This window comes from Mirounga angustirostris, unplaced genomic scaffold, assembly GCF_029215605.1.
Source record: "Mirounga angustirostris isolate CCGP_5_RB_7025 unplaced genomic scaffold, mMirAng1.0.hap1 SCAF_13, whole genome shotgun sequence".
Lineage (NCBI taxonomy): Eukaryota > Metazoa > Chordata > Mammalia > Carnivora > Phocidae > Mirounga > Mirounga angustirostris.
This window is the reverse complement of record NW_026991721.1, coordinates 78,240,517-78,254,024: the sequence shown is the minus strand read 5'-3', so window position 1 is coordinate 78,254,024 and position 13,508 is coordinate 78,240,517. Positions and strand designations below refer to the sequence as shown.

Genomic DNA, 13,508 nt, shown 5'->3' with positions numbered 1-13,508 from the left:
TACCAAATCCTCACTTTACTGTGTTAAGGCCCTGTATTAAGGATTTTGCAAACAATAACTTGTTCATTTATTTCTATGTCACTGTGAGGCTGACATTATTCTCCTTATTTCATAGAGGACATAATGGAATATCAGAGATTGATTAGTCAATAAATAATAAATAAGTCAATAACCTTATTATATGTTAGGTGTTATAGTAGGCAGTGGGTATCAGGGAATGCATTCTTCTGCAAAGATGTTTTTTGCCCAAGTCATTCTACTAGTGAATGGTATAGCTAAGATTTGAATTTGAATCTGGTTGTAAAGCCTGATTTGTCCAAAGAAGCAAGGAGTACACAGGTCCTTCCTTCCTCCTTTCATTGTTAATCTAGAAAGTAGTTTTAATTGAAGGAATGAAAGGAAGAAAAAGTGTGGGTTAAGGAAAGGCACATTTAAATTATATGTTAAAGTTAAAAATGGCATTTGAAGAAAGCATTTAGGACTTTGTGTCAACATGTATATAAGATGGACACCATCACTCCTTCCTCCCTGTACATGCAGGCCCTTCCCTCATTGAAAGGTAGAGCCTCTTCTTTCATCTCCTTGAGTCTGGGCTGGCCTGTCACTATCTGACCCAAAAGACAATGGTAGAAGTGACACTGCATGACTTTTGAGGATCGTTAAAATGCTATGAAAAGAAGACTTAGAATTTTGCTAATGCATTCAAATAAGAATAGTTATTAACATAACTCATTTATTAAGCTCTTCTATATTGTTCCCTTTATTCTGTTCCATTCCATCTCTTCTATTTATTTACCTCTTCAAAAAGCATTAACAACCACCTATGTGTGAGACATGATAGGAAATGTAGTGGAAAATAACTATTTGTTAAAATAATTTGCCTTATGAGTATTAATGGTCTAGAAAATGTTAAAATTAGTTTTCTTAAAGAAAGGTGTACTTCTTTTAACAATGAGTAATAATGACTGAATTTTTAAAAAAACTTCAGCCCAGAACAAAAAGGAATTTACAACATAATTAATAAATATCCAAGTATTTTTTTCTATATATGGCTATTTTCTCAAGTATAGTCCTTAGCAAAATAATCAGTGAGAGTGAACAAGATTTATGTATCCAGGACACTGACTGTGGCCGTGCAATTATTCATAATTATAAACCACTGTAAATAAGTAATTGTCCAATAATCATGTAATGTTTAAATCATAAAAATTTATGATAAAATATTAGGCAGCCATTAAACTGACTAATATTTAGGGTTATCTACTATGTGCAAAATGTTCACAATATAAAAAGTGAAAAAATTAGAATTCAAAATTATATGTAAATATATATGTACAGTTACTTCCCAAATACATAAAGGAAAGACCAGAAAGAAATGCATTGAAGTATACATGGTGGTTATTATTGCTTGGAAATGAGGTTGTAGATGATTTAAATTTTATTCTTGACTTGTTTGGATTTTCCAATTCTGCACAATAAGCATCTAAAATTATTTTTAAAGTTATTATTTTAAAGAAAGCCTCCATATTGTATGTATGTACTATTGTAAGCATATTCTGTTTAACCAAACATTTACTGGAGGCTTATTATGCATAAAGCAATGTGCTGAATGGTGAGAGATGAGTGGTGGAAATGATTTATAGGAGAACAAGATAGGGTTCCAGCTCCAGATGTGTTAAAATCTTGTGGCAGAGACAGATCTTTTACAAAAAACAAATGCCAGGTAATGATAATGTTATGTTTAAGTTTTTGGGGAGTATATTTTACATCTCATTATAGCTCTTGTTAAGTTGGCTATAATCATTTTTCTATAATTTCCATTTGTCTGAATATTCAATATAGTACTTGGCATATATTAGGCCCTCAATAAATATTTGTAGGAGAGACGAAAGAAAGAAGGGATAAGAAGGAAAAAAGAAGGTAAGAAAGGACAGAAGAGTTGTTTTGAATTTGGCATATTGTGCAACAATTAACAAGTAAAAGGATGTTTTAAAATAAAGTAATTGTCATATAAGACAAAGTTCCAAAATAACTTCTTTTTTTTAAATTAAAATACGTTTGAAAATAAAAATATATTTAACAGTTTTTTTCAGTCAAGTTGAGTAGGATGGTAATAAAATTGACAGAATAGCTGCATGAATGAAGCAAATAAGTCTTTTCATATGATTTAATAAATTATTAAAGCCTGGGACAGATAATTTTTCTAAATCCTTATAAATCCAAAGATTTTTATGAATATATTATTGTAAAAATATTCTGAAAAATTAATGATGTGATTTACCTTTTAAGACAGATTATATATGATTTTCAACCATAATAAAAGTGAAAATGAGATTTATGGTTATTTTATTAATATTGGCTTTTAATGCTCACTTATAGAGAAATATACATTTTTTGAGATTATATACTGAATGCTGGCTATAATTATCTTCCTGTCTATATTTAGAAGTGAATTACATTAATATTATATTAATACAATCAATACCTTTGTTTTGAAGGCCTGTTAATAATGGTCATATTTTTGCCATTTTTTGCCTTTTTAAAAAATCAGGAAGTAAATTCTCTCTTTAAAGGCTATAGCTAATTTACATTAGATATCTTTGAAAATAGATTAATGAGAGATAAGTATCTCATAGATGACAAATGTGTGATAGTAGCTAGTGTCTGAATATTATACAGATGCCTCTCATTTAGCAGAAATCTATATTAACTTTATACTTAGCTGTAATGATTCAGTATCAGATGGGAAGCAATCTGGAAAGTCCTCCTTGGACCCTCCTCACCCCACAACAGTGCCATTATATAGAGTCACTAAAATAAATATTTTGTTTGAAAATAAGTAATTTAGAAAAATGGACACAGTCTCTTCATTTCTTCTTGGTGAGGACTGCTGAGCAAATGACAAAGCACAAAGGCCCCTGGCAGAAGGCATGTTCTCATGAATTTAATTTACTCTTAATCAAGGGCCCTTAGGATTGCTATTAGATTGCTATCAGATCAACTCATTTTGTTGACCTAATGTTCAGTTAGAAAATTTTCTTCTCTTGAGAAGACATTGACTTTTAAAACTGAAAAGCAAATAAAATATTTGTCTCTTTGTAACCTCTAAAGCTGTTATTGTTAGGCTGGGGACATGAAACAAGGATCTACGACTTCATGTGATAGTTAAGCAATGTTATAGAACCTTGGAATTTTTAAATTAACAGCAGTCATCTAGTCCAACCATGTTATTTTTCAGATGAGGAAGGTGTACTTGAAACAGGAAAACAAAACAAAACAAAACAAAAACAAAAAACAAAAAAACAAAAGAGTCCCCCTGCTTTGGGGGAAAAAGTGTTGAAACAGGTTTTGGCTTTAGTCTTGACAGCCAGTGGAGTGATAGTTCCTGTTCAAAGCAAATTATAACAAACTAATGTGGTAATAAATAGGAAATTGTATACTGACTTCTTGTGAAATCATTACCTATTCTCCTTGTAGAAAACAACTGGTGGAGCCAACCAGTTCTTGTCGTGTGATTGTCCAACCTGTCTTGAAGAAAAATTCTTTAAAAATCCTCTTAATACTGCAGCTGGCTCCCCATGCCAACCAATTGTTCTGGCCCTGTCTCACCTAGATAGCATCACTTTCTCTGCCTGAATCTGACATCTACTAATTCAACAAAAAACCCTATTGTTACATGTTATTTTTTACATTTTATATAGATTCTCATTGTTTTTACTTAATTTGATTCTGGGGACTTTCTTGTAATTTTTTTTTCATTCAGAGGTTTTTCAATTAGCACTAATCGTGCCTCAAGTGAAAATTAAACTTGTTGGGACTTAAAACATTAAGCAGGTCTTACATTGTTTAAAACTAAAATAAAAAAGAATTGATACCAAGTATGCCATGGTATCTTAAATTGGTTCTATTTTTAATCCCATAAATATTGCTTGGGGACGAATGCCTCTTACTTCTAAACACATATAGGACCATGCTGCAGAAAAAGACAACCATTCATGGAAACAAAGTCCTGAACATGCCTTTCTAATCAAGTAAGGATGAGATTTAGCTACTGTCTAAAAGATTAGATTAATGCAGAGAAATAAACTCAATAACTCAGGCCACAAAGAGTAAATTAAAAAAAATTTAAAAGTTATTTATTTATTTTGGGGGAAGGGGCAGAGGGAAAGAATCTCAAGCAGACTCCCCACTGGGCACAGAAGCCGGCACAGGGCTTCATTTCAGGATCCTGAGATCATGACCTGAGCCAAGGTGCCCCTGGGATATTTTTAATTTTTACCGTATAGTTTAATTACATGTAATAAACCATTCAGTACAAAGGACCATTTTACATAGACCCAATTTAAAAGCCAATATATAAATAATAACAAAACTTTCATTAAAAAGTAATAGTTTAATCCTCTTAACAAAATGGGTTTAGAGGGAATATACCTCAATATAACAAAGGCCATAAATGAAAAACCCACAGCTAACACCATACTCAATGGTGAAAAACTGAAAGCTTTAGCTCATAGGAACAAGATAAGAATGTCCAATCTCACTACTTTTATTCAACATGGTACTGGAAGTCCTAGCCATAGCAATCAGACAACAAAAAGAAATAAAATGCATCCATATTCATGAAGAAGTTAAACTGTCACTATTTGTAGATGACATAACACTATTCATAAAACTCTGAAGACTCCACGAAAAAACTATTAGAATAAATGAATTCAGTAAAGTTGCAAGATACATAATTATACCCAGAAATCTGTTGAATTTCTATACACTAATAATGAAGTTGCAGAAAGAGAAAATAAGAAAACAATCCCATTTACACTGCACACAAAAGAATAAAATACCTAGGAATAAAGTTAACCAAGGAAATGAATGAATGACCTATACCCTGAAAACTATAAAACATTGATGAAAGAAATAGAAGATAACAAAGACAAATGGAAAGATATACATGCTCATGGATTGAAAGAATTAATATTGTTAAAATGTCCAAACTACTCAAAGCAATCTATATATTCAACATAATCTCTATCAAAATACCAATAGCGTTTTTCACAGAACTAGAACAAATAATACTAAAATTTCTAGAAAACCCCAAAAGACCCCAAATAGCAAAAGCAATCTTGAGAAAGAACAAAGCTGGAGGTATCACATTCTCAGATTTTGATATCCTACAATGCTGTAGTAATCAAACAGTATGGTATTGGCACAAAAACAGATACATAGATCAATGGAAGAGAATAGGGAGTCCAAAAACAAACCCATATCTATATAGCCAATTAATTTATAGCAAAAATATACAATGGAGAAAAGACAATCTTTTCAATAAATGGTACTGGGAAAACTAGACAACCATATGCAAAACAATGAAACTGGTGTTCCCTTTGGCAGCATATACTAAAGCTGGAATGATACAGAGAAGATTAGCATGGCCCCTGTGCAAGTCATTTATGCAAATTCTTGAAGTATTTTATTAAAGAAAAAGAATGAAATTGCACAACCTTCTTAGGCTATATACAGAAATAAACTCAAAATGAATTAAAGAACTCAATGTGAGGCCTGAAACCATAAACTCCTGGAAGATAACATAGGAAGTAATTTCTTTGACATCAACCATAACAACATGTTTCCAAATATGTCTCCTAAGGCAAGGAAAACAGCAGACACCAAAATAAAAAGCTTTTGCATAGCAAAGGAAACCATCAACAAAACAGAAAAGCAATCTATTGAATGAGAGAAAATATTTGCAAATGATATAGTCAATAAAGGGTTAATATCCAAAATATATAAAGAATTTACACAATTCAACACCTTAAAAATAATAATCTGATCAAAAATGGGCAGAGGCCTTGAATAGACATTTTTCCAAAGAAGATATACAAATGACCAACAGATTCATGAAAAGATGTTGAACATCACTAATCATCAGGGAAATGCAAATAAAAATGCAAATCACCTTACACCCGTCAGAATGGCTAAAATAAAAAAGATAAGAAAAAAAAGTGTTGGTGAGGATGTGGAGAAACAGGAACCCTCTTGCAAATCGGGAATGCAAATTGGTGCAGCCACTGTGGAAAAAAGTACGGAGATTCCTCAAAATATTAAAAATAGAAATACCATATGATCCAGTAATTCCAGCACTGAGTACTTACCCAAAGAAAATGATAACACTAATTCAAAAAGGTATATGCACCCCTATGTTTATTGCAGCATTGTTTACAATAGCCAAGATATGGTAGCCACCCAAGAGTTTGTCAGTAGATGAAAGGATAAAGAATATGTGATACACACACACACACACACACACACACAGAAATATTACTCAGCCATGAGAGAGGATGAGATCTTGCCATTTGCTACAGCATGGATAGGCCTAAAGGTTATTATGCTAAGTGAAATAAGTCAGACAGGGAAGTCAAGTACCATATGATTTCACTTATATGTGGAATATAAAAACAAAAACAAATGAATAAAGAAATAAAAGCAGAATCAGACCTATAAATACAGAGAAATGATGGTTGAAGGAAGAGGTGGGGGCATGGATAAAATGGGTGAAGGGGAGTGGGAGATACAGACTTCCAGTTATGGAATGAATAGGTAATGGGAATAAAAGGTATAGTATAGGGAATATAGTCAATGGTGTTGAAATAGCATTGTGTGATGACAGATGTAGCTATACTTCTGGTGACCATAGCATAACATATAAACTTGTTGAATCAGTCTGTTGTACACTTGTAACTAATGTAACATTGTGTTTCAACTGAACTCAGATAAAAAAAATAATAAAAAATAAATTTAGCCTGGTGATGGGTACTAAAGAGGGCACGTACTGAATGGAGCACTGGGTGTTATACGCAATGAATCATGGAACACTACATCAAAAACTAATTATGTAACGTATGGTGATTAACATAACATAATAAAATAAAAATAAGTAAATAAATAAGTTTTTAAAAGTAATAGTCAATAACATGAATAGATTTTCTGTAGCACATCGCATATCCATACCTATTGATAACTAGTTGCTGAGGTGTTCATCTTTAGAATAGAATTATGAAGACTTATGGAATGCCCTATTTAGGAAGTATGATTTTATTGATATTATATTTTTATACAAGAAAATGTGTCCTGAAATGCTCTTGACGTACTGGGATGGCAACATCCAACTTCATATAGTATTGCATCTTTCCTTATTTTTTCCTCAGATACTTCCTTACCATCATTACATTCTTCGTGACAACTAGAGGGTGTTCTTAGACTTCTTTAATATTTACTAAACTAATTTAAGTGACTCTTTCCTACTGTTCTCAGTCTTATGAGAATAACCAACTCTATTTTTACCAGGGGTGGATAAAGATGGAAATGAATGATAAATAGTTCTAATTATTTTTTTTCAAAAGCAGCTTTGTTCTCAATTAATTGGTAAAGCTCACCATTTATTCTATCTACCCTTCTCCTTATTATTATTATCTTTATTATCTGTCATGTATGTAATGAGTCCCTCAGTGTGAAATTTTTGTATCTCCTCATTTTGACCATTTAACACATAGTTAGTCTTCAAATTTCAAATCTCTGCTCAAGTTTCACTTTTTTTACTCAATAGCTACTAAATTTCAATTTCTGTGACCTAGAGTCTCAGAATTGTATTTTGTATAAAATGCCTAGGAAATTTTTATTTCAAGAAAAATTGATCTAAAGAAAAGATATTTGGATAAAGAGTCTGAAGAATCTTATTCCAATTCTGAAAATTTATGTAAGAGCTCTGTATAAGTTTCTGAAACTTGGGCAAATTTCTGAGCCTCATTAAGCATCAATTTCCTTACATTTTATAAAGGGGATGATAGTATCAATCTTATCATTATTGTAAGGACTGCATAGGGTAATGTAAGTAAAAATTACTTTGTGAATAGCTATACTAGCCTGGTTGGACCTCTCAATAGCTTGGTAATTTTGACAATGTCATATGATCTCACTATGCTTCATTTTTTACCAGTAAAAATCAGAACCTATGCACCACATTTGGTTCTAGCAAAATAAAAGGATAGGTGTGAAAAAATTTGAAAAAAAGTACTCTTATTGGCAGATTCAACAAGCAATAGCTTCTGGGGAGCTTATAATGTAAAATGGGGAAAAAATGCTGAAATGATGACTCAATGCCTACCTATCAAGTAGAAGGCATTGTGCTAAATGTTATGAACTTTCTCTCTAATCTTTACAGTAAATCAGGTATTAACACGTCCTTTCCACAAATGAGAAGGCTTAGTCTCAGAAAGTTAAAGTGACTGATTCAAGGTCAACAACACCCCAATAATGGACCTAGGGTTCAATTCTGATTCTTAATTTCATATATATCAGAGATTTATTTTTTTTTAATTTTTTTTAAAGATTTTATTTATTTATTTGACAGAGAGAGACACAGCGAGAGAGGGAACACAAGCAGGGGGAGTGGGAGAGGGAGAAGCAGGCTCCCCGCAGAGCAGGGAGCCCAATGCGGGGCTCGATCCCAGGACCCTGGGATCATGACCTGAGCCGAAGGCAGTTGCTTAACCGACTGAGCCACCCAGGCGCCCTATATCAGAGATTTAACTCTGTCCTATTTATTACTACTCAAAACTGCTTCACATAATTCAGCATAGACATAGAAAATGTAAATTTCAGAGCATTAAAAATAATTATGAGCAGAGGCAAACTTTTATTGATTGAAAATGAATTTGGAGGTAGAAATGTAGGATAGAAATGAAGTGGCTCACTCCCTAATATTCACTCCACCTGTCGCAGTGTGGTGTAGGGAATTAACCCCCATTCTATGGGTGGCCCTGATTAGTTTATGCCTATTTTGGCAATCTCACCTGCCCCTGTCATGATTGGTTCAGGATGCTAGGTCTAAGCCAGTCAGATTATGGCAATCTTCTTATGTTGGATGCTGGTTCATGGTCTAGACTGGCAAAACCAGATGAAGGGATGGACACTTGTAAAGATATGTTAGTTCTTTCTCCTGTCGTATGGCAACAAGAAAGCACTTAGCCTATACTATTCTTGGCAGTCAGCCTATGACTACCGTGAGCTTTAGGGTAAGGCCAACATTGTAGACGACAGTGTAGAGATAGAATCAACCTGAGTCTTTGGAAAAAAACTTGAGACACTGGATCAATCAATTTAAAAATCTGCTTTAGCTTCCTGTCATGAGCCAATAAATTTCCTTATTGTTTCAGCCAATTTGAGTTAGTTTTCATATTACTTGCAACTGCAAACATCCTAAGAGACAAAGGATAACTGAAACTCCCTTGGTTTGTGAAAGATTAACACTGGAATACTTCTTTACCTATGCAAAGACTGGTTATATTAGCATAAATACTTGAAAAGAGGATCTTCAACAATATCTAATTATCAAATAAACCCCTTGGAGTTGGAAAAAAACAAGTCAATTGGGAAAACTGACAGAATAGCTGGCCAACTAGAAGCAAACAGCCAGATAGGCAAACACATAATGCAAAGAAATTATTAAAGTGATTTAAAATTTTACCGGTAGGATAACAGAATGATCACTTTTGGATAGAGACTTGGAGCTTATTAAAGATGTACTATTTTAGTCAATGTATTCCTATGACAATAAAGTTCAAAAAAGTATTGAAAATCAGGGGTGCCTGTGTGGCTCAGTGGGCTAAGTGGCTGCCTTTGGCTCAGGTGATGATCTCAAGGTCCTGGGATTTAGGCCCATGTAGGGCTCACGGCTCAGTGGAGAGTCTGCTTCTCCCTCACCCTATGACCCTCCCCTCACTTGTTAGTGCACTCTCTCCCTCTCAAATAAATAAATAAAATCTTAAAAAAAGGAAAGAAAATCAGAGATTTTTAGAGCAAAATTGAAAAACCTCATTTTATAAACCCACAATTAAATATTCTGTGTGTTTCTCATTGCTACACTGACTTTTAAAAAAGGAAAAAGAAAAGGAGAAGTCTGAAAGGTTTGGAGATGTTACCATGTAAAAACAAAACCAAAAAGCTAAACTTGACAGCTTTGAATAATGAAGGCTGACTGGGTACCATGAGACCTAGTTCTCATGCAGCTCTTGCCATTTTCCAGCCAAAATGACTTAGGAATGTACATCACTCTCTAGGTCACAGAAAGTTCTTTAGATACTGAGGCTGGAAGGATGGGGTTTTTTAGTGAAGACTCCAAGAAGACAGTTACTCTGGGCTAGTACTTAAGATGGAACAGATAACTTTATTATTATTATTATTTGGTGATAAAAGAGGATAAGTATGCTAAAATACTGGAAAATTCAAGGTGTTTTTGAAAAGAGGGAAAGAAGTTTAAGCTTGATCAGAGTAGCAGTCTATAAAAGTGGAGAAAAGGAGATTGATGGAAGACCTTGAACACCAGGACAATGAGTTTGAACTTTGTTATGTAGATAGTGGAGAACCAGTAAATGTTTTTAAATGGGAGGTGGACCAACACATTAGATATTATAGGGGAAGAGTCAAGGGTGGAAATGAAACATTATTCCAGCATTTCATGCTTGGATAAATTGGAAGAATAATGTTAGAATAAAGGGAAAATCTGGAGAAAGATCTCAAAGGTTTTCCTTTCAATTTAAAGCAATTAATTTCAATTGAAATAAATTTGATGATAACACTGAAATGCAGAAGTAGGAAGATGTAGTTTGGAGCCTGAAGAGTATCAGAAAGATCAGGAATAGTCATTGGGTGATAGGGAATCAGTAACAGTCAAACAGCAATATTGCTAACAATATTGAAAGTTTATCTGAAATGAAAAACATTACTTTATAGGGGCTGAGTCAACATTGTTCAATTAAATTCTTTATGTTCCATGTTTGCTCATAACCAGAAACAGAGGTGACTGAGTTTGAAAGTTGGCATGATGGGTATCAAGGAAGTTATGTCCACCTATTGAGTAGGTAGATTTCAGGTAGGAATTGAATTAAGAGTAATTGGTGACCATACAAGTTAAGTGGAGTCCATTTGAAATTCAAGGGAAGATTCAATAAATATAGAGATACACCTACTGCAGTAAATTAAAGCTGCTGCCAGAAAGTTCATGTCCCAAGTAACAGATCAAACTATACATGGCCGAGCTTCCAGGACACAGGTTAGGGCCCCTACAGTTGCAAATAAGGCAAGATAATAAGGTTCTGGGCTGTCAGCTGGCTGATGTTTCAACTGATAGTTCAAAAATTTGTCTCATGGATGTAAAATCTTTAGTGGACACATAAAGCTTTTCTTTAGCGCTCCTATTTAGTTTCTTTCCCATATACTATGTGTAGCCAGAATCCAGCATATGAATCCTTCTTTGCATTTGATTTTTAATATTTCAACCAACATTGCTTGTGAAAATGTGTATGTGTATGTGTGTATGTTGCAAAAAATAGGTGAAATTATGAAAAAAATGCTAAGGTATTCATAGAGATGGGAGTGCCAAGCTTCAAAGAACTGTTTTTTGATTGCACTATAGGAAACTTCTGAAAACCCTATCCCACCACATTATTCCCATATAGTTTTTTCTCCTATTTCACAGTGTCTGCCTTATTGACATATCATATGACATGGCAATATATTTAATATTAAATGCCTATGATTATTGTTTGTCCAATTACTACTTCATACACTGTCCATCCTTCTCTATTTATCTGATTTAAAAAATGTAATTATTCACTTTAGGAAAAAGAATTAGATAGTCATTTATTCATACATTTAATAATTTGCTTAAAAATATTGAGGAAATATTTACTGTGTGCCAGACCCTAGGGATTAGGATTACTTTCTAGGGAAGAGAAGAAGGCCAATGAACAAATGAATGAGATAGTTTCAGATAATAATAAATGCAATGAAGAAAATAAAGTGGGGTGAAGATCAGGTGGAGGCAAGATAGAAAACATTAGATAAGAAGCTGAAAAATAAATGATAAGAAGCCAGCCAGCCTCATACATATTATGGGCGAGTTTTCTAGGCAGAGAACTTCAGTGGCAGAATTCCTAAGTGTTGATGAGTTTGGCACATTTGTGGAAAAGAAAGGATTCTGATGTGGTTGAAGCAAAGTGAAAAAAGAGGATAGAGTAGGGTGATAATGTTGGAAATGTCAGTAGGTGCCAGATAACAGAGGGATTTGAGGGCAATGGTAATGAATTTAAATTTTATCTGAGTGTGATGAGAAGCCACTCTGGATAACACATGAGAAAAGTCAAAGGAAAGAAGCCATTGAAAACCATAAAGCAAAAGTGGAATGGAAGCCCTCAGAGGCTATGGGAAGATATTGGGGAAAATCTATTTAAATAATTGAAAATGTTAATGATCAATGGTTAATACTAAAGCAGCAAAACCTTTGCAATAACATGTGGTAGCATATGTAAATTGTAATGATTCAGTAAATCACTTTTCCAGTGTTGTCTTATTGTACTGGAGTTGCTTAGTTGAAGTTGTCAGTGTAGTTTCAATGACAGTGGTAGTCTCTAAGAAAGTTCTGCATACCAGTTTCTTGTACTCTTATTAAGAGTATAGTGATTATTCTACTTATGTTGTAAGGAAAACAAAGAAAAACAAAACAAAATGACACTATCCTTTCCCTACACTAGTCTTATAAAATTGGAATTTCATGAAATTTATCCTGGTAGGTATAAGTTGTGAATGTGGGTTTGTCATTGGAACTCTGTCTTCTTTGGGTTAAATGGGGCTAAGTGATTGACTCAGACCAGTGAGTTGTGAGCTAAAATGACTGTGCCATTTTTGGCTGAAGCATTTAATTACCAATGTGAGACTTTCCATATCACTTTGTTTAAGATGTTTAAAGAATTCTGTGTTTCTTTCTAGAAAAATACAAACACTTCTCAATTATCACAAAATTCAGATGAAAGGTAAATTAGCCGACAATTGCAGGTATTTAAGCAGGCATAAATATTTAATGTAGTTTTACATGAGTTGAAGTTGTACACACTGTGTATATTCCAATAGAAAAATAATACTGTCCATCCATCGAAGTGATCCTTCTGAAATGGAAAATAGATATTTGAGGGTCTATTGTACAAATGGCAAGAATAAATAAAAATAATCACCTTATTAAAAACCTCAAGCAACCCAGGTACTATCCTGAAATTAATTTATTAAACTAAATATTAAATAAATTCTAAGAAAAAATGAGTCAAAGAAATCCTATAGGAAAATACCATATGGGGAGCTAAAACAGGCAAGGTGCCATGTTTCTGCAAAACTTTGCATAAATCCAATATTGGGTTTATTGTGTATGACTCATTGCAACTCTGCAATGCAAAAAAAAAAAAAATGCATTGACTTTTAAATTTGTTCACTCTCACTATTCACTTATGAATAATTTATAGATATTCTTGTAGCTTATGTTCCCAAATATACCATGAAGTGAATTTGGAATTATTATTTCCAATGACACATTAGGGAATACATTTATAAACCCATTCTCTTTAAGACAGGGTTATCTTTGATGATATTATGGCTAAACTGTAAGTAGGAAACTTTCTTTTATGTTT

At 33.3% G+C, this 13,508-nt stretch overlaps 1 protein-coding gene and 1 pseudogene across 12 annotated transcripts in view; one reads left to right on the top strand and one right to left on the bottom strand.

Moving 5' to 3' along the window:
* CNTN5 (contactin 5) overlaps positions 1-13,508 on the bottom strand; it is a 1,392,146-nt gene that overhangs the window by 94,743 nt on the left and 1,283,895 nt on the right. The window lies entirely within an intron of this gene.
* On the top strand, positions 5,375-5,472 carry LOC123858085 (U6 spliceosomal RNA; annotated as a pseudogene).